We start from the raw sequence: 22,746 nt of genomic DNA on the forward strand, positions 1-22,746 counted from the left end.
ATTTACTCTGGAAAAAAAGTCATAATTGCAATTGCAGTAATGGAAATATAAATGGAAATATAAAATATTCAGCAGAAGTACCCCAACATCATACTCAGTACAGAAACAGATGTTTGTGCAACTTCTTAACAGCAATGGGGTGGAAAAAAAAAAAAAAACAAGCGGGTTTTGAATGTAACAGAGCACAGAACAGCAGACCATGAGACTCTAGCTGACAGACGACTGAATTCAGGTACAGTCTCCATAGGATCTATACTTCAGCCATGGATTTCCTTCGCGGTTCTGTCGTTATTTTCTATGACCTTGAACCACTTCATCACTTTACTTCTACAATGGTAAAGTATTTTTTTTGCCCAGGTCCTTGAGGCTCTGGATATTAAAAAAGAGTACATAGCAGTAGGTACTACTACCTGCCTGAGCAACTAGTTACTAATGAGCAAGTAGAAAAGAGTTTGCTGTCAACTATGCTCAAGTCTTCACTCACTCACTCCCTGTTCAATAATTTCATCCCCCTCATCAGCCAGCCCTCCCTTTTCCTCTCAAGACATCAAAATCATTTCCGAAGTTGATGTTGTTCTCTTGCTTTTACCATATATCATTTTAGAAGGGAACGACTGTATTCAAAGCTTTGCCAAACTTCAAATCCATTAATGACAACCATGTCAACATTCAGGAATAGCCAAAAATTGTATTTAAGTGATTAAGTTGAACTTTTTTCATAGGAGTTAAGTCTGCTGCTTCCCTGAGGCCAGGATCAGGGATGCAGCCAGAAAGCTTCCCAACCTGGTTCGCCCCTCTGACTACTATCCTCTTTTGATAGTCCAGGCTGGCAGTGATAATATTGAAGAGAGAAGCCTGAAGGCTATCAAATGAGACTTTAGAGGACTGGGACGGTTAGTGGATGGAGCGTGAGTACAGGTGGTGTTTTCCTCTATCCCTACAGTGGCAGGGAGGGGTACCGAGAGGACATGGAAAGCCCACTTGATTAACACGTGGCTCAGAGGCTCGTGCCAACACAGAAATTTTGTTTTTTTTGACCACGGGGCGCTTTACTCGGCACCCGGCCTGATGGCCGCAGACGGGTCCCACCTATCTCTAAGGGGAAAACGGATCCTAGCCCAGGAGCTGGCAGGGCTCATTGAGAGGGCTTTAAACTAGGTAAGAAGGGGGACGGGGCTGAAATAAGGCTTGTTGGAGCTGTGCCAGGGGGAACAATGGCAAGGCCGGGGGAGAAGGCAATGGCCCAACAGAAGTGCATCTACACTAATGCACGCAGCATGGGTAACAAACAGGAGGAGCTGGAAGCCATCGTGCAGCGGGAAGGCTATGACTTGGTTGCCATCACGGAAACATGGTGGGACCACTCTCATGACTGGAGTTCTGCAAAGTCTGGCTATAGGCTCTTCAGAAGGGACAGGCAGCACAGAAGGGGTAGTGGTGTGGCTCCCTATATTAGAGAGTGTTTTGATGTTGTGGAACTCGAGGCTGGGAATGATAAGGTTGAGTCCCTATGGGTGAGGATCAGTGGGAAGGCCAACAAGGCAAGCATCCAGGTGGGGGTCTGTTATAGACTGCCAAACCAGGATGAGGAGATGGATGAGGAGTTCTACAGGCAGCTGGCAACAGTTGTGAAATCGTCAGCTCTTGTCCTCGTGGGGGACTTCAACTTCCCAGACATATCCTGGAAGCACAACACAGCCCAGAGAAAGCAGTCTAGGAGGTTTCTGGAGAGCGTGGAAGATAGCTTCCTGACACAGCTGGTTAGAGAGCCTACCAGGGGAGGTGCCCTGCTGGACCTTCTGTTCACAAACAGAGAAGGACTGGTGGGAGATGTGGTGGTCGGGAGCTGTCTTGGGCAGAGTGACCACGAAATGGCAGAGTTCCCTATTCTTGGCGAAGTCAGGAGGGGGACCAGTAAAACCGCTGTCTTGGACTTCCGGAGGGCTGACTTTGAGCTGTTCAGGACACTGGTTGGCAGAGTCCCTTGGGAGGTGGTTCTGAAGGGCAGAGGAGTCCAGGAAGGCCGGGCACTCTTCAAGAAGGAAATCTTAATGGCTCAGGAGCGGTCTGTCCCCACGTGCCCAAAGACGAGCCAGTGCGGAAGAAGCTCTCTGGCTGAACAGAGAGTTGTGGCTCGAGCTTAGGAGAAAAAAGAGAGTTTATAATCTTTGTACGTCATATTTGTCCAAATGATAAAAAAAAGTCCATTCTGCAGTCCTGTTATTCTCTGCACTGTACAAAAGCAATTTTGGTTAATCACAACATTAACTAGTGTCCTAAAACACTTTTTAGAAATTACTTCAAATTAAAGCATGACAACTGTGATAGAAGAGACAGCTTCTGAATAGTACTCTGCAACGCTAGCAAGCAAAAAACAGCAACAGCAGGAGAGTTGGACTGACCAACATGCGTCTTTTGCCAAGGGGAATTTATGTTAGGGTCCTGCCTCCAACACTTCAAAACAGTGAGTTGGTTTCCAAAGTCATAAAACCGGGTTTGGAATGAAGGGACTTAATTTTGTTTTCTTAAGGTTTTTGAATGCTTTCTTGCTCTATAAGGATTGTGTCTTTCAGGCTTTTTTCTTAAGTAACAAGGCATAAAGATGTACCTCAAAATCAGAGCTTGAAACAGTCATGTATGCATGTACCTGTGGGAAGAAGATCTGCAACATCTGTATTGACGATGAGACAAAATCCCAGCAAAGCAAAGACTGACAGCACTGCTAAATCCACACTGCATCCAGATGACACGGTCTGTACAAGCCCCCCAAACCAGTATGTACCTGATGAGCTCGCAGCTCTCTTCCCCAAGCACACGGTTGCTGATATCATTACAGTCTGCATTTGTTTTCGGCCAGCCCTTTCAACGCTCCCTGCAGAGCAGGCAGGCACAAGGGCAGAACCTCCGAGACGTCCCATCCTCCTCATCCTCCCAGGACCAAGCACCCAGATGGGAAAAGCCTCCAGAACAGCAGCATGGGCAGCAGCACCTTTGCTGGAGTCTGGGTGACGGCGCCTGTTTTTCCTCAGAATCCATACCAGGCAGCAAGCACAGGTGTCATTGTCCACACACCTCAAATGAATCCCAACTCCTATTTCTCCCATCCGTGCACATCATCCATCATTCCTCTATCCATCACCTTTGCGTGCACCGATTCTGAGAAGAAAATATTTCGGATTGCATCCATACAACCCTTTTTGACATATGCTGGCTTTTCAGATGTTTTCTTAACTGATACAGCAAGTCGAGAATGATAAGAGATGTACCTAAATCCCACGCCAACTAAATAGCATTCACGTTCAATTAACCTCATCGCAATTTCTGTAACTCATAACCCCATCCTTTCCAGTGTTGTGCTCGCGCAAGCTTTCTGAAACAAATCAGATGGAGCTCACTTTTGCACATAGCATGCTCCCACTGAACAGAGCGTACAGGCTCATCACTAACTCTGCCTGCTTCCTACTATTTTAGACTGAATGTTGAAAGGCTGCCAGTTGCAGACACCTACTGTACAAGCTCTGCTGCTTCCACCTCCTGTCAGCCGGCTCTGTGATGCCTCTGAACAAGCATGGTGCTTTTTCCTTGGCAGAACTCATCTTACCCTCTTTCAAACGAGGAAATTTTTGTTCCTCTAGTTCATATGCATGCACTTTTCAGCTTTTCCAAGAGAAATTAAGTGCCAGCTACAATTCATACTTCTTCAGGGAATAAGTCCATTTCAGAATGTGTAACGCTACCGTACTTTAACTACAAGATGTACTTAGCTGGATTCAAACCGTACTCCTTTGTGCCTTTGTCTCTATAATAACTATTCAACGCACTAGTGGCATCTACCAGGACTTGGATTAAATGTGCCAGTGCTTGGGTTTGGTTTTTATTCCTTCCCTTTTCAAGGGGGAGCACAGTTCTCACAGTTTGCAAGAAAACAAATTAATCCTGTTTATCACAGGTGCTTTCACTGCTAGTTTTCCTACAGTTATTTGCAATAATTACCCAAATACCTTTTCCATGGATAATTTGGAGTGGTAAGAAAAACTTGAGGGACTACTTTTTGCTGTGTCTTGTTTGCAGTTTAAGAAGTCAGGAGGGTCCCAGTAAGGGCAGGGGGGGAAGCATTAAACTGCAAGTGCCACAGCCAGACCTTACTTTCTGTGAGGGAAAAAAAAAATCATTGTCCTTTGCCATTGTGCAAGTGGTATGCCGATTGGATTGCCTGGGGGTTATACGAGAAGAGTCGAAATCAACAGAAGCAGCCCTTGTTGTGCATTAAGGGCAACCACCAGGAATGCGCATACTTGAGCTGTCCTTCTCCCATTCGAGCTGCAGATCACAAGCATTCCACTCAGATGAGGTGTACGTTTCTCTTGTAAGGGTGAAAAGTATTTATATGGGAAACAACGGACTCCAAACGAGGTGACTCATACACCGATAATGAATCCCATACCGTTTTTTTTCCCCCATGTAACATCCTCCATTTGCACCTTAGCAACCTAAGCCCGTTAAGACTGCAATGATTTGGGAATTGCTTAGCACAGAGCCGAGATGCAAGCTGTTGGCCTCCAGCTTCCTTCAGTGAAGAGCAAGCCAGGGGCAAGCTGAAGGCATACTTGCTGGAGGGCAGGTGTTGCTCACTGCTCCCAGACTCTCCTATCTCAGGTATCCCCAGCTTTGCACTTGGCAATAGCTAGAGTTTGACCTGTGAAAATAACCCAGTTCTGGAAAGTCCTTAAGTACACGATTAAATGTGATATAGGCACACACTCGGAACTGGTACTTATCCAAAAAGGCAGCTAAGCATGGGCCTGACCTACAGACAAAGGCCTGGAAGCCACAGTGCCTCAGCTGGTGCTGAGGTGGGCTGTGGCACTGCACACATTTGTGACAAGTATGCTTGAAAAGCCTTGAAGTCTGTCTTCTCCCCACATCCCCAGCAAGTTCTCTTTGATCCTGGGTAGCACTCAGGATCTAAACCAGGCCAAGATAGATTTCATCCTTCGGATGGGCTGTAGCCTTAAGGCTGGGGGCTGTGTTGAAGATCCTGCTCCAAATCAGGCAAAACGAGCATTTCAGCTCACAGCACTGACATGCGATATGAGAGTCCTCACCTGGGCTCTGAGCTATTCTGGACAAGCATCTCAGCCTCTTCCTGCAGAGCTGATCCACTTTGTACAGTTAAATATTTATTGGGTTGGGGAGAGAGGATGCATAACACGCGTGTCAAAGCAGGGAAGAAATCAGAGTAATTGATGAGCCATTAGAAACTACACTACTTGAAAAGTTTCCTTAGGCGTTTGCCGTGAATCCAGCAGTGCTGGTAAAGGACATTAAGGAGACTAACTTGCACGTTAGACTCCACCATTTGTGCAAAGAGCTGATCACAGCTTCTCCACGCTCCCTCTGCCCCCTTCCCAGTGCCACTCCAGCTACTGCTCTCAGGCCCCAGAAACGCTACTGCACACAACAGGCACGGCTTTCTTCCTCTCCAATATCAACTGCTAAGAGAAAAATGGCATCTAAAGGAGAAATAATGATGACCACGTTAGTAGCAGGTGTCATAGTACCACTTTTATCCATTGCACACACGGAGCCACACCTTCCTCCAACTTGAGAGTAGGATGAAGATGCAATAGTTAGATGAATCAGGGAGGAAGTCGGTACAACAGCTTAACCACTGAGCTTCTCAAGAAATAGGATTAGCACTAATGGATGAAGCTGTCTCTTGTCTGCCTAACAATTAGAAGTGATCCTCCAAAAACACTGTCCGGGATTATATTAACCAGCAATTAGTGACATAAATAGCTACGAGACTGAAATCATAGTTTTCCTACCACCGCAGAGGGCTGGAAACTGGAGTAATTCAGTCCAAACCCGCATGCTGCCATTTGCTCGGTGAGCAGTGACAAAGCCTCCTTCCTGCAGGATCCATGCCCACCGAGCGAGGTTCTCGAGAAGCCAGCCACCTTCGGTGTGCTTGTTCCATGGGGCAGCAGCAGCTGGTAAAGCACTGCAGCGCTACGGTCCTACAGTGACCCCCCATCACCTGATCTTGTGCATCCCATGGCCAAATAATTGTGTTCTGTGGCTTCCTTGCACTTCTCATTACAACACATTCTTGCATCTGCTTAGAGAGTCTTGCGCACAGAGTGAACGTGGTTGTTTTAAATTAGAACTTGATTAAAAACCACTTTATTCCAACAGACCAAACTTCTACCCTTCTCTGAATGATATCTCCTGTTTTCAGAACTTATTCTGAACTAACCTTTTAAGAAATTGAGTGTTATTTTTGGCTCCTCTTTTCTGCAACGATTTGTCTTTTCATCCATTCTTTGGTACCTTCACTTGTTCATCCTGATACCTGCAACTTACCAAGGAAGTGGCTTGAGAAAAGGTATGTTAAATCAGGTGTGTTAAAATTTCATGGGAAATTTTCCATGTAAGAAAACATCAGTGTGAACATTCCTGAATCATTTTGGAAACCACCTTTGGTTAGGGGTTATCAGCTGCAGCACCTGTGTCTCTCAGGGCAGCTTTCTACAAGCAGGGTCTGCGTGCTTAGAACTAACTCTGCACATGGCCACCGGGACAGAGAGGATAGGTGACGAGGTGAAACAGGTAATCAGTCTAATAGCATTTTCCTGGTTTTGGAGACTTAGGTGTCAACCTAGGTGAAAAGAAAGCCTCAAAAGGGAAACTTAGGATGGAGGTATCCAAGCAAGAGAGTGAAAAACACACATGGGAAATTGATGGTGATGGGACGCATAAGTAAAGAGATAAAGAAAACTCAAGAACGAGATGTTCTGAGATAGAAAAGAAGTCAAGAACGTGCGAGCAGAGTCACTCACTAAGTGCTATTAGCACATTTACATGTGGGATAGGCATACACACATCTCCTTCCAAAGCTGCATGGCAAACAGTCAGCACTGGTGCCAGCCAGGGGGAGAGAAGGCCAGCAGGAACAGGGCAGCCCCGGCAGGGTGCAGGAGAGGCTGCAGAGGACGTTGCAGAGGGCCCAGGTGCTCAAGCCACAGGCATTCACCGCACTCCTGTGTCTCCCTGTCCCTTGCTTGGTCTCACTCTTGCCCTTTCCATCCAGAAAAGGCACTGAAGTGCTCATCTCAAAACACATGTTGAAGCTTCAAATCCATTGATCCCTCTTTGGAGTTTTAAGCTTTCTAGACACAATAAAAGGCAAGCTTTGGAGAAAACAAAATTAACAGAAAGTCATGATTCTGTGGAGAAAGGCTTTCAACCCCCAACCAAAAGGGGTGATTCTGCCACACTGACCTCTGAAACATGGGGCAGATTCCCCTTGAAGTCAAGCCTGGGATGGGAACAATGGGAACATGGTTTTAATATCTTTAGAGTAAGTACTCTTAGTTCATAGGGGCAAAATCTCTGCTACTGCTTCGATCAGATTTTTAGATAGCTGCCCGAGTTGATTGGAAAGGAGCACGGAACAAACTGTGGGCCTAACAAAACTAAAGCTGGTAAGATCTTAACTAAGTCTTGTTCTGTTCCCCCTCTAAGCTCATCGTGGTTAAAATCCACACCTGGCTACCATCCCTAATAAAATATGAAATGCTAAACCCCACAGAGCAGCAAACATTGAATACAGCTCTTACTTTGCATCCTTGATACCATTTTGCATCATCTAAAACATTGAAACTGATGCATTAAAATGAATTTAATCTGTTTTTCTGCTTTTCAAACCCACTGCCTCTGCACACTCCACTTCAAGAGCTCTAAGGCCAGCTTCCTTTTTTCCGTCGGAAAGTTTCAGCACGCTGGCAGGGCACTGAGTCACCAGGGTCACGGCGAGGGAGAACAAACGCTGCCTTTGTGCACCGTCCCTGGACCACAGAGAGCTCGACTTGCAGATGCAGTGCAGTTTGGGGCAGGATCAATTGCACAAAATGCGCAACATTAAAAGCGCCAAGAGCATGAACTCCTTCATGGTGACAGAGGCTCTCAAAGCCCAAGGCTCTTCTGAATGTTTTCAGCAAAAGAATTCCTTAAAAAAAAAAAAAAAAAAAAGGACTGAGTTCTTCTTTGCTCTTATGCTTAGCTGGAGCTTGAACACTACAGCCCAATTCTGCAAACTCTTAGAAACCATCGGTATGTTTATAAAACTAGCAACTGCGTCTAGTAGTTTACTCTCTCTTCTTCCCAACCCTAAGAATCACAAAAGATATTTCAGTAGTTTTTAAATTGCTTAAACCCACCATGTAGTTATAGCTGGCTACCTGGTAATACGAAATTAAATTGAGATTATGAAATTAAATTCTATATTACAGCAAATTAATGGCTTGCAAATTCTGATTAAATCTTAGTGGAGGGGTGGCAACCCAGTATACTTCTATTTTTATATACATATTATGTTATAATGCAGTGTTTTGTAGTTGGTTTCATTTACCATCATTTACTCAGTCTTCCTAAAAGCACCGAAGAGCAGAAGTCTAACATCTGGCTCCAAGGTGCCTACTGAATAAAATCTAAGCATTAATAGCAAAGTAATCTACTTAATCCTTTAGGGAAATGGGGATAGTCTATTTCTGCTCCTCCAACGTAAAGATCAAGCAAGAGAATAGCTCATGACATCCTCTCCAGTGCAGCTCTCAGAGTTTTCCTGCCATACCATCTTCTTGCTAACTGACAAGTGGAAAGGCCATTTGAAATTTTCGCTCCTCACTTAAAGCTACACTTCAATTGATTTCAGATTTGCGTAATTTTAAATCTACACATTGAGCAAAAAGTGGTTTTTATGAAAACCCTAGAAACTATTTGCTCCATGCTATACTGGTATCAGCCATGGTGAGATGTCTGTTTCGATGCAGGTGGATATAGTGCCACAGCAGTAATGGTGCAGTTCCATCTCGGCGCAAAACTCCCATTAGAGGGAACAGTGCCAGCTGACTTTGTTCAGGCTAGCTAGCATTCACTTACTTGCTATCAAGTACTTAGGAACCATCTCACATCTAAGGTTCCCTTTTGGAAAGGGTCCAAACATTGTGAACCACCTCTTATCTTTCCCACCCCAGGATGAGTTATTTCAGGTGACAGGATCCTTGGGCAAGATATCCTCATATCACCCCTACTATGTTGTTTTGTTTTGTTTAGTTTTTTTTCTTTAATAATGGAGTAGGCAAAATTTGCTATGGCTTATCCTATTTCTATGAGCACAGTGCCAGATGCCTTATTTAAGGACCAAAACATACACGGGCTGATATTTTGTAGTGGTGAGGGAAGGAGCTCTGAAAAACCCTGGAAATGATAATGACGCAGTAATGACAGTCCATGATAAAGGGGAAAGTGGAGTCCATAAAGGGTAAAACAAAAGAGTAGATAAAATTAGTTTTGGTGTGCTACCGAAGTGAAATGTTACTACAAAAGCCTAATTTTGGTAGAGACAAGAGACAGTTATCGCATTCATCAAAACAAAAGTTTGAACGAGAGCTGTGAAGACGACCAAAAAAGCATGTGCTAAAAATGTCCTGCAGGAAAAATCAGAAAGAGTTATGTGTTGGTTGAGTTAAACCCATCTGAGTCCAGGCTGACACTGAAAGAGGCACACCCACAGACACATCCCTCCAGCTCCCCCATTTCAAGATGTTGGAGACCCTGCATTGTAAATATCTTAAAGCCTTCTACACGTTTTAGCTCTCCACATTATGTGATGCCCAGTTTTGAAAGATCTACGGAAGACAACTACATAAAGCTGGCAGCTATTCCTCAGCTCATTAAATCTTCCGACCTTAAAATATGAAAAACTAAAACGTGTAATTTTGTCTCCAACAATGACATTCAAAGGACAGAAAAATATCTCGTTCATTGCTACGCTGACAACTACTGGAACGTGAAGCCAGAGGAACTTCTCTACAAAGAGAAGCCACAGAAGACAGGGCAGCAGCGAAACCACACGCGTGCCTTCCTCTCCTGCCGAAGCCCCGATCCCACATGCTGAATTTATCCCTGACAGAAAAGCAGCAACTGGCATAACGCCAGCTTCATCACCTGAGCAGTCACGTCAGAAAACAAATCCCACGCTGAGAGGCTGCTCCTCGATCATTTCAAAGTCATCCCACACCCTGAATGTGGGTGTAAGTGTTTTTTCCTTTCCTATAATGCCTCGTGCAGAATGCGGCCAGTAATACTGAGTAAGGGAGAAAGGAGAGGCAGAGAATAAAAGACGATAAAAATGATCAGTCCGATATTCCTCACATCTCAGCACAAGCTCAGAGGTTAGAGACATTCATTAATGGCCAGTAATTAGATCACTACCCACCATAAATACACACCGTTGTTTCCGCCGAGAGCGCAGCAAGATTAACACACCGAGAACACCTGAACAATCTCTCATTGGCAATGACTAATTCGTTTCATAATTATTTATACACTGTGTTATGGTGTTGATGTGTTTTTGAGGCATTTTTGCGACACCTCACTGGCTTTCTTGGGGTCTGACCCAAGAAGATTTTCTCACCAGGTCTTGGGACATACATCCTCTGATGACCATGCTCTCACTGCCAGAAAGGCCTCCCGCAGCTCGCTGGGATGCTCCCCAGGTGCTGAGCACTTCTGAACTTCAATGCGTGGTTCAGGAAACTCAGCCAAAGGGCACCCAGCTGGGAACACAACTTGAGAAAAGAAGTTATCCCAGCGGCCACTTCTGCTTGGCTTCCTTCCTACCTTCTATGCTACGTGCCTAAGAGGCTTTAGCCAGCCTGTCTTTTAACTAAATGAAATTAAGATGTTAATCTAATTTTTGACAAACGAAGCAGAATATAAATACAGCTTGGAAAAGAACCCTCCTTAGCAGGTCCTCTGGACTCACAGCTTACCTGCCTGCTCTATGAGCAGAGATTACTGGGGGCAGGGGCATGGCACCCACAGGAGCAGGCAGGTGCAGAAACAGCTGGATCAGTTCAGGTATACGATTCCCCCAAAGACGGCAGCTCTAGCAATTCCAGAACAGCTGCAATGTAAAGTAAACCGGATGGAAAAATCACAAAGCTGTCCAGCTGAGGAAGGAAGGCTAGTCGTTGCAATATGCCCTTATCACATTGTGCTATATCAAGGATAAATCGGATTTTTAGTGCTCTTAGGCTGACAGGCATAGGTATTTCACTCCTCCTCTTGAGCACAGTATGAACATATAGCCGTGAGGATGGCTCCACACAACACAGTCCAAGGTTTAAGCCACTTGTGACCTCCCAGGTCAACGTTTCCTTGTTCAATATGAAAAGCCCAGTGAGGGAAAGGTTCCTTACAGTCTGGGGAGATGTAAAGGGCTACTGCCATAGAAACAGATTACTTTTTATTTTTTTTCTTAAAACCATCATCACTGTCACGCTTCTTTCATATCTTATTTCACTATTTTTATTATGTAGGTTAGGAAAAACAAGGAGCCCCCAAAGGATACCAGTAACTCGTTTTATTTGAGATGCAAACTTGCAGCAGCTTCTTTCATTTTGTACTCCTCCTAGAGCACGAGGAAGATGAAACCTCTCCTGAAGACGGATGAGGAGGAAGAACAGGGGCAAAAGAGAAGGAACAAGAGAGCAGCAGTAACACCATCTCCTTCATCTTCCCTCACATAGTTTCAGGAAAAACCCCAAGCCATCCCTTAGAACAAAGCAGGTCAATCTGATTGAGCAAAGGCCACACATTTTCCCCTTATGTTCAGCCTTCCAGGAGAAGGATCTACCACTCACTGCTGGACAGGCTGTGACCTGTCCCATTAGCAGCCTGGGCCTGTGCTGCACCGTGCCCACTTCCCTGGGTTTTGAAGCAGCTGACACAGGAGCAAGCTCCCCTCTGAAAGCCATGCAAGTTTCATTAGGTTACTCCAGGCTTTCAGCAACACTTATCCTATTAGCGTGCACATCGTGCTGTGGGGTTGGGCCTGGCTGGGGTCCAGGCAGCTTGGGGAAGGGAGCGAGCCTTGCCATTTCCAGGCAGCCGTGCCCCCAGCCTGGCTGCACAGAGGGCCGTTTGCACACACAGCTTCTGGTTCTGCCTTCGGAAGGCCAAATCCAGAGTCATGGACATCATTCAGGGATTTGTTTCCCCCCCCCCCTCCCCTTTAAAGTCTCAGCATCTGGTGGAAAACTCAAACAGAAAATACTTGTGTGTGTCTTTGTGTTAAAGCAGAAGCTTCTGGTGGAAGCCAATCTATTTGGGCTTTGTTTTTAATTCAAAAGGGAATGAATGAGGGACCTCTGAGAATAGTCCCAGAAGGAAACGTCAGCATGCGCTGTACCACGTATAGGATTTTCTGTGTAAAGGATGAAACGGCCAACTGGATCTCATCTGGTTTGGGATAAGCCGTAAACCTGGCACAGCACTCAAGCTGGCCTGTGATATTCTGGATTAAAAATTTCCCCCAAAAAATTAAATTCAGAAGTTACTGCTCTTACTCAAGTCATTTAAGAAAAACAGAAAGCTGGTGTTAGCTTCTATTTAAAGCTTTTTGACAAAGAAAGCAAGGAATAGAGCAGAGAAGGTGCACCGAAACGTAACTCAGAGATATCCTGATCTGCCTGCCCCATGTCCTGTACCGAACAGCCTCTGCTTCAGAAGGGGCCAAGAAAAGAAGGCAACAACAGGGAACCTGAAGAGGTTTGGTCAGGAATTCTGCAAGAGAAAAAGCTTTCATCAGAGGCATGCGGCAGTGTCCGAGCGAGCACAAATCACGCCGCAGAAGCCAGGAAAACCCATCTGGTCAGATAAACCCATTAGCTGAAAACCCTTTGTGCGCATCTGCACCAGAAGCTCTGCAGCCAGGCTCACTCCAGACACCCGCGTGTCCCTTTTAACCACATTTCACTCCTATACCTTCATTTCTGAAGCAGGGCCACCGCTCTGCAGGCAAATAGCTCTCTCCAGAGCTCCATGATGCGTTGTTTTTTTGTTTTGTTTTGTTTTTCCCAAAAAGTGTCAAAAGCTGTATTTAGAAGCAAAACAAATTAAGATTTATTTCAAAACTTCCTATCTGGAAAATTATATAGTATCACATAATTTGCAATTTCTAGGCCTTCTTCAGAGCAAAAGAGTATTTTTCCACGCTGAGAACTGCTGACAGATGTTCTCCTTTCTGTTGTTACACAAGTCTTGACAAAAATACACCCCAGCCTTAATAGCACTGGATGTACCCTAAGCAGGCTTTCCATTTGATCTGCTCTACGCCTCATGGCCTTTTTTTTGTCTGCTTGTTCTAGCACAATGCATGTTTGGTACCACAACAGTGACAGCTGACAACTGTTTCTCTTGTTTCCAGAAGCTTTACCATTCAATTTGAACCAAAAGCATTTGTCATATCGCATGGCACTGAAGTAGCTTTAATCAGATGAGGCCACTAGGTTGTCAGTGCCAGACTGAAAGAATTTGGTAGAACAAAAGGTGGATTTGTCTCCAGGAATTTAGGCAGGGAGAAGCAGAGCATCTTTGTGAACACACCAAGGGGAATTTCAAGGAGGAGAAAGTGAGAGCTGTAATTAAAATATTCTTGTGCAATGCCAGAAAGTAACTCTTACGTGACCAGCAGGAGGCACCTACCAGCTTTTGGCACCATTTTTAGAATTGACAAAGTAAGCCTACCCTTCTTTATTTCAAGTGTTACCAAGGTGGAGGGGGATACCTTCAGCACCCCGCTGCTACACAACTATCTATCCAGAATAATAAGCATCATCTGATACCTGGTCACATTCAGCAATTAAGCCACAAAAATTAAACAGAACAGAGTCCCCAGACTGCAGGGACAGTCCTCAAAAGTCCTCTATTAGGACACCAAATCCCTTAGAAGTCATAATAAAGGATATTGCGTCTCTTCTAGCTAACATGTCAGAGACCACATTAAAAAAAGTACGCCACACTAAGAGGAAGGAAGTCTTCATCTTTTTGGCATTGCCTGGCCACCAAGATAATCTTCCTTACTCTTTCTACCCCTTTGGATGTTGTAGCTGTTCCAGAAGATTGACGCAGGTAATACTTAAACTCAGAAGAAAGAGACTGGAAGAGAAGGTGAGAGAAAAGGACTAGGAACACAGCTTCTCTGAAGACTACCGTGGGACACGACCTGAAAAAGCAAGGCACTCGCACAATATGCTGTGTGAGGATCCAGAGTTTTATGTACGCAGAGAGCACAGGAAACCAAATCGTTGGAGTTAGCAATAGAGCGGACACTAACAACGTTGCTTTGATGCATCATTTTCAAGGGACATTTTAAATCTCCCCAAGGTTTAATTAACCGGCTGCCAAAGGCCAAAGAAAGAGACGCCTGGATGTTGTGTAGAGCGCGCTAGTATAGCTGGTCCTTTGGCACAAAGCAGCCCGGTTTTTGGCATTACCACATCGAAAGCTGCCTACAGTACGTTAATGAATTGGAATCCAGCCCTGCATGAAATGTTTCAACATTCACTCCAACTGTGCTCAAGGAATTTCCTATTTGCCTCTTTCCGCTAATTACGGAGCCACTGGGACAAAGCACAGCCTTTTGAGAGGTGCGGCCCGTCCTCAAGTGCTGCTCAAGTCCGTGAGAGACGTGAAATATTTTACTCCACTCAGAAGATACACCTTAACTCTGAGAGCCAAGACAGTGCTTAGAAAAAGATGGCAAGTCTTCCTTAACTTGGCAACCTACAGGCACCAGCATCCACCTAGACCCAACATAGTCCTTAATCCAGAAGTGACAATGACCTGGTGAACGTGCTGTTTATGAGGCTCAACTCAGTTTTGTAGACACCTGCCTTGACTTAAGGCAACCACGTTTGAAGACCTTGATATAGATTTCACATGGACACAAATCTTTAAGGACACCGAGGCAGAACACAACACGTGAATCAGCTCCAAAGCAACTTGTAGGAAGCGTGCATTTAAAAGCCTGTTAGAAAGCTTTAAAAGCCCAGATACAGCATGCAAGTGTTTGGAGCCTAACCACCCCAGCAGATCATCCAGCTTCCGAGCCCTGGCCCTGAAATGGTGCTCACATCACTTTGGACACAGCATAGAGAAAACTGGGGGCTCGTACGGTTCCCTATTTATATCGCAACCAGCTCAGAAACTTCTATAGATTCATTCTTGAGTTCAAACTGGAAAAATTGGATTTTGGAAGAAACGTCAGAACAACTTCAGGAGTACCTCGCCAGTTGATATGTCCTGAATGGGCAGAAAACCACCTAAAATTTGGTATTTTTAAAATTAACTAGGAAAATATGGAAATGGGATATCTGCACTCAAGTGACACCATAACCCTGGTACTTGCATGCTTTCTTTTCACCCAAGAAGACGACTCGTTGTCATGCTGGTTGTCCAGTGCCACATGTCTCTGCCCTCAGCCACAGAGCGGGAGATCAGGAGCTCAAGATTCTGATCCCCTTGCCACCAAGGCCACCAGAGCTTTTCCTGATGTCTCCACTGCATGCAGAAGCAGGTGGAGCCTTTCACCACTGCTTTGTAGGTGCTCTCTTGTCAGCGGCATCTCATCCTGCATCACTTTTTCTGGTTGTGCTGTTCTAATTAAGCAGCATCGTACGATAACTAGCAGAGTACACAATACATTGCATATTTTTCTTTTAAGGATACTTAGTAGATTATGGTAATCACAATATTTATTTCAATGCTTTCTGATTAATGAACCGATACAATTCCCCATTGAATGGGTTAATTTTGGCTTTTATACATGCAGTAACAACTATGTTCAAAAATTACAAGTGATAAGGAAGACTTAAAAATGTAGGGTTTTGTTGTTTTGCATTGATGTTCCACAAAGAAGTTGAAATGCTATGCTTATTTGAATATTAAGATAATTAGTTATAACTACATTTTGAAATGCAGAAAGCTAATCCCTAGCTGGTCAAGGAAATGACCGCTGCCAGTGTTTACCTAACACGTACAGAATAATAAAACATATCATTCTAAATTATCTTACTTTTTATGTCTTAGCTGAACTGGTATTTGGGCAGTAGACTTCACTTCTGCTACAGTATAAACCAGTACTCATTTGTAAGCCTCTTTTTCAACTCGATAAAAATTTATGAAGTTCTTACATTAGTAATGAACTTCTATGCTTCTGCAAGCGAGCTTTTTTCCAGAAGACAATAGCAACCAGCCAAGTGGGCAGAAAAACTACAAATGAAAGCTGAGCTTCTTCCAGACGTTTTGTATTGTCAGAAAGCTGGCAACACCGCAAGAAAGTGCAGTAGGCTCATCTCTAAATACCTTAAGCTAACGCATGGGTTATGACACAAGATGGGAGAAGCGTTGAGAGCAGGAATAACATCAAGAAGGTAATAACTACTACAACCACATCTCTCCTACGCATACAGAATTCATCTTACTTTCTTTTATCAGTAATGTAAATATTTGCAAGCAGGCCAGGTTTTGAAGACGTGCTGCCTGTATTTTGGAAGCCTTGTAACTCTTCTGAAGGTGAGCCACAGTCCTGCAGCCCCAGGGGAACCCAAGGAAAGCAATGTGAAAGCAGACTGAAGGCAAAAGGTGGCAACTGAGGAGCAACAAAGGCCAGGTAGGACAAACAGCATTAAGCCAAAAAAAGCCAAGTAGTTATAAAGCTGGCAACGTTTCAGTTTTCAGCACAAGTCACATTTCCCTCAAGAAATGAAAATCAGGAGCAATTCCACCTAAGCCAAGAGCTGCACTGAACTACAGCAAGCAGAGGACTGCACGCTTCCCTTATGAGCCAGGCACACGCTGCCCTGAACCCAATGGTTTATTCTCCATTCCTGTCCCCAGACAGCCCGCCAGTTGCTTCACATGTAAAGTCTTTGGAGTGCACGTGCAGAATGCGTCTTAAGAAATCTCTTCTTAAGCTAACATTAACACTGCAGACAAAAAACTGACAACGCATAAATTCAAAATAATTATTCTAAAAACAAGCAGAAAGTATTCCTCGAACTCATTCCCCATTTCTCCAATATTTATTTTTCACTTCTCTGTATATATTTTTGCAGCAGTATGAAAACAACTGGGGCTTTGAAGTACAGCTGCTTTTATTAGTGCTTCAGAAATTCAAGTTCTGATCTGTATTGGCATGGAAAGCCTCCCAAATAATCAAATCTCATCTGTATCCAGGAAAAAGAAACGTGCGACATTTCATCTATCTTCTCAAGCATCGAGTTCCACTATTATTCTTGTCTTAGTCAAAACATTAATTTTCATTTAAAGAAGTTACATTTAAAGAAAAAATGTTTTTCTTAAAAATCAAAAACCAACTCCTGATACTCATGAAGGAAACAACTTCCATGAGTTTTGTTCAAACACTCTCAGAGTTAGCCTCATTCTGATCCCCCAAAATCCCACGATTAATCCCAGTAAGCAACAGTACATACTCCTGAAAAATTTTTACCATACACATGCAAAGACTGCATGCATTTGTATTTTCTTCTCAAGGACTCAAGCTACCAAAATATGAGAACTTCACTTCTGAAAAGTTGGAAGAGTCTATCAGGCTGCAAAGGGCATACCCTATTGTCAAAATAACATCAAATTCTGCTTCCAATATATAGGTATTTTGCACCTACTCTAGACTTCCTCATGTATATATTAATAGTTTTGCTTGCCATGCAAGTCTATCATGCAAAAAGTTAATCTTCCCTATCCGAAATAATAGGTAGTTCTCATTGCAAGTAGAAGGGAATACAAGGACATCACAAAAATACATGCAGTCAGCCTTCAATAGGGTGCCTGTAGCTTTTTAGAAGGAACCAACATACCCACATCTGAGACATCTTCCAGATAATCTCCTCCTCATCAACAAAGAGGAGCGCTACCTCACATGGCTTGGTTTTTATATTCAAAATAACTTTAGTGTTCTTCAGTGCTCATCAAGAAGAGACTCCCATTAGAACTAGTCAAATTTTTCCTACAAAACAGTTGGAAAACTCAGATCATCAAAACTGAAGAACGAGTGAGGATTTTCTAGCTTTAACCAAACTAAAATATTCCTTCCCAATGAGGGAGCCAGGAAGGGCTGCATGCATTTCAAGTTCAGGTGAAAGCTCCAGAGAAAGAGGCTACATGGCAGAGCACACAGTTACTTAATTGGTAGCATGGGAGATTAACTTCAGGATGTACGTTGCTACTCTGGAAGGTCCCCAGGGTCTCTTCCACATTGCTGTTCAACGTCTGCTTGAAAGAGACATGGCTTAAGTCGCACACACCAACAGATAGTTTCTTATCCAGCTCTATCCTTTATAATCTCACCCATCAGTCCTTACAGATACACATTGCTCCCTGTATCTTTTCCTCCACTGTTATTTCTTTCATTTGATTACTGCAAAAGAATAAATCAAGCTTGAAATTTATCATCAGGCACATAGTCCTTAGCGGTTTTGTTTCACTAGTAGGAGCCTGCAACTGCACTCAAAATGCTTAAAGAATAAGTTACAAATTCAGAAAAGTTGTGGTCTAAAATGTCACCACAAAATCCCATCCAGGAGGGAGGGAGGGAAGGATGCCATCTCTTTCTACATCAACGTTTTCAACTCCAAAATGCCCTCACTGATGATGGGACAAGGGGCCAAAGCTCAACGTGCTTTTTAAAAATAAACACTCTACTATTTGCCTAATAGAGGATACAGAGGATACTACCTCTCCCCAAGCCCCCCTCTCTTACTTTCCAGCCCTTGTGGTCCCACAACCAATGCTGTTCTGGCCCCCAGTGAAATGTCTCGTTCTCCGTGGTACCTGTGTGCACCTGAACGTCACTTGAGGATATGCAGGCATCTCTGCCCTCACAAGGAACCATTTCCCAGGCTATTCAGGACCTTTTAGTTCAAAATTTCTTAAATTTGCCTCGAAACAGCCCCTGGAGACTTAGTGCAAAACACCTGTTAGAAAGCCAAGAGCCGCGCTCCAAGTACTGTGGGGCCCCACGTGCTGCAGGTGGCACAGAAGCAGGGCACAAGAGCCATGTCAGCAGCTTCCACTCATGAAATTCAAGCATGGCCAGAAGGCTCAGGCCGTCCAACAGTGAATCAAAGAGCAAGACATTGCCTAAATACAAGCCAGCCCAGGTAGCTTTCAGCCTCATCTGTAGATTTCTGCTATCAAGCAGGTACGCCAGCAGAAAATCCGCCCTCAAGCTGCCCGCTTACTCAGAGAGCTCCTTCTTTCCTGATTTTTCACCCAATTACACCAAAAATCCGATGCAAGTTTTACAGATATTAGTAGACCTATTATATCAACTCTAAGAGCTCAGTCCTCACAACCTATAATTATTCTTTTCTCTTTAAAATGCATGGATACTTTCACATCACCGTTAAACATTTATTGACATTTGTAGATGAATATTTAATGCTGATTTTAAAGAAGACCTTACTTTTTCATAAAGCTTCTGCTATTAAATGCAAAATGGCACTTCCACACTCTCAGGTGTGCTCTCAGTAGAAATGAAAAGGAACTTTTGATCTTTTACAAGGTAGACTATAAACGTTGACTACTGCAGAGAAATAATACATGAAGGACTATGTTTTGTTCTGTTTGTTTGTTTTAAGCTACTTAAGTGACTAAGAAGCCCACACAGCTCCCATTTAAATTAATAGAAATTGCATGTCTGAATCTCTTAAGCCATTCTGAATACTTCATCATCCTATAAAATACCTTCTCAGTTCACGAGTTGCAAGTTTAGAGCAATAAATTGATAACACTGTCTGTGATGTGCCGTGGAAAGACTTCTCAAAGCAGAACGCTTTTTTTTTTTTGGTCCTTTTTAAAATGATACCACAGTTTTCCTTTACTTTCTACTTACAGAAAAAAATCTCCCCCTATGTTCTGCTTACATCTGCATCAGAGCTCTAAAAGCATACAAGGACAATAAAATTTAACAACTGTCTCACTTTTGCGTATGCTATAACATTTAATAACCTTTCTCTTTCTACTTATCATCTTTTATCTGCAAAACAAGATATTTCCAATGTAGATAAAGCCAGTAGAAAGGCAGATTTCTGAATTGTGTGTTCTGAACTAGTAGGTTCAGACAGCAACATTTTTAGCATAATAATGCTATTCAACTTTTCAGAAATAGGATGGTCTCATTACTTCTTCCCTTTATTCATTTTAACTTTTGTTCTTGATGTTTCATCTGTCTTTTGGGTCATAATTTAAAACAGAACGCATCAATCCACTAAAAAAGCCAATAAATTGCGGCAGAGATGGTAGAGCTGCGCAGTTTGTGACGAAGGGAGCATGACTGTCTTCGCCTGGCTCGGAAATTGTAACGTCAATCTACCTCCGCCTCATTCCGGGCTTTCTCTAGGATCACAGAGCTGGTAAGCAGCAAAAGCTTTGCACCAGGTTTTGCACTCCAGACTCCAGTGGTTCCTATGTTAATTCTCATTGAAGCGAGGAAGTATGTAGACAGTAGGTAAAATATTTTTAATGCAGGATGCAGATGGCTTGCCTGTCCTTTGCTCTCAAGGAAGGCTAAGGAATATCCTATACTTAAGAACACTCATGTTTTGTAGTTGTAAAAGTATTTAAAAAAAAAAAATAGCAAGCACCCAAGCACGGGAGAGGGAAAAATAACAACTGAAAACTCACAATAAATGTTTCAGAAAATGAAGTGTGAAAAAGGAGTATGCAGTACCATGCTGGTCATTACCAACATGCCCATTAGAATTAACATGGAGTTGAAATGCCAGGATTTAGATAAACAATACTCTGTCCTGGGAAATCTTAAGAAACAACCGCTATTTGCCAGTAAAAAGTGAAAGCTGCCATCATAATGTTTTTATACAAGTGAACTTTTGATAAATATTCAGTAACTTTGTGTACAATATAAGCATGGATACATCTCAGATTGTACACAATAGTTCATACGAAAGCTATAAACACTTTCTGTTTAAGAAAAAGGTGATTACAAAACCATTGGATAAGATTCCCTTACGGCAACAAAGAGCACGAAGAGCGTACACAGTCTGTCAGCAGACTTTACAAGCAGGACCCAAGCAAAAAGGAAGGCAAGGAGAGAATAAGTGCAACCTTCGTGTCTTGCAGATATATACACACAAAATGTGTATATATTTCTCCTTCTTGAGAAATAACAGAAGAGAGGATAATTTCTGACTTCTTACAGGTTAAGAGCATGCATGCTCTCTAGCACTTGCCTTTGTGCTAAGTGCAAGCTCATGTTAGCTTTCAGCACAAGCTTATGTTAGTGTTGACTTATCAGGAGTAATTGAAAAAAAATATAAAATAAACCCAAGTTTTGAAACAAAGTTACCCAAAAGAGGTTTGTCATCAATCAGCTCTCTCTGCTTACCAGCCTACACATCCTGAAAAATGCAAACCACTCATCATCTACTTAGTTTAAAAGTACATAACCCTGAAGCTAATTTTAACACATCTCTGTGTCACCTTCTTTTCCACAGAATTTTATGATCACGTTGTTCAAATGTATTTTTCCCCTCCTGGCTAAGGAAAAGCCCTCTCCAAACAAAACCAAGCCCCAGCTTTATAGCCAACTGGGAAAGCAGTGGGACCACCTGCGTGCTGCTAGAGGCTGCTAACTACCTGGTGAGAGGGGCCTGACGGATGCAGGGGATGTAGCCTGCAGAAACTTGCTGCCGTTCTTCCTTCTGCTTGGGCTGCCACAACTTCTGCCTGACGGATCAGCCACTGAGATGAGACATTCCTCGGCACAGGACAGGCAAAGGACTGACCATATGCTAAACCCTTTAGACAGGAACTATGCACTGTCGTAAGCAAGCTTTGCTTCCATAAAATAAAGAGCGGTCCAGAGAATCACGACTGAGATTTTCCCAGTTTTCCGTCAAGCCCAGAGCATCCTGGACTTCAAGACCTCCATGCTGAATCCAGCCGGCCGGTGAAGACAGCAGACTTTCAAGAAAATGCACTGAGTCTAAAAGGTTGCGACCATCATTAGTGACCACAGCAAATGTTTGCTCTAATCTAAAGCACTGGAAATTTTGCCACCAATTTCACACTTCCTCTTCCTTCTGACAGAGAGCCTAGAGCAAACATCTCTTCACTAATTTCTCTCTTTTCTTTTTTTTTTTTTAAATAGTCAATATCTTAGCTTGCGTCAATTGACAAGACAAAGCACTTTACTCAAGACTGTTGAGAAGTACTTTCAGTAACGTGGCTGCAGGCATCTGACCCACAGTCATCCAGTTACCACTCGGACACAGGCTGAAAACACACCGAAATGAAGTATAAAGTGTCACACGCTTTGGGCCCTAAAAATAATAATCACCAGATTTTGTTTATGACATGAAATAAGTTCAAAACCATTTTCACTTGCTACCCTGAGGCCATTCCGTTTTTAAAATGTATTTTGAAGAGAATACAGAAGTGAAGAGCAAGAAAGGAAAGAAAGACAAGGGACAGGAAGAGCATCTTGAGAGTCACTCCTGTGTTAATAACTTCATTGTCGGACAACCCTAGCCCCTCAAATCCTAATTATACTTAGCACTATGTGAGGAGAGCTGGGAGGCTTGGGTGGCAGTTTAAGAGGGCATCACTCATGGTGAATCCTCAAGGTACAGAGCTGTATAGACATCACAGCAGAAGAGAAGATATTCTAGCATCTGATGGGGCAGGAGACATCTTCTGCAGTGCCACACATTGTGCCATAAGAGTTCCAGTAGCTGCAGCTCTATGCTTAGTGAGTCATTCCAAAGACTAAAAATAGAAACCTTTTACTTTTAAATGCATGTACACCATTACCTGATATTATTAAGGAACACTAACAGCTGAACACTGCTTACT

General features: G+C 43.4%; 1 protein-coding gene across 5 annotated transcripts in view; it reads right to left on the reverse strand.

The window, feature by feature from the left end:
- ANK2 (ankyrin 2) overlaps nucleotides 1-22,746 on the reverse strand; it is a gene marked incomplete at its 5' end in the record, with an annotated part of 358,674 nt that overhangs the window by 303,930 nt on the left and 31,998 nt on the right. The gene's annotated exons all lie outside the window — the stretch shown is intronic.

Source organism: Anser brachyrhynchus, assembly GCF_964034855.1.
Source record: "Anser brachyrhynchus genome assembly, chromosome: 4".
NCBI lineage: Eukaryota > Metazoa > Chordata > Aves > Anseriformes > Anatidae > Anser > Anser brachyrhynchus.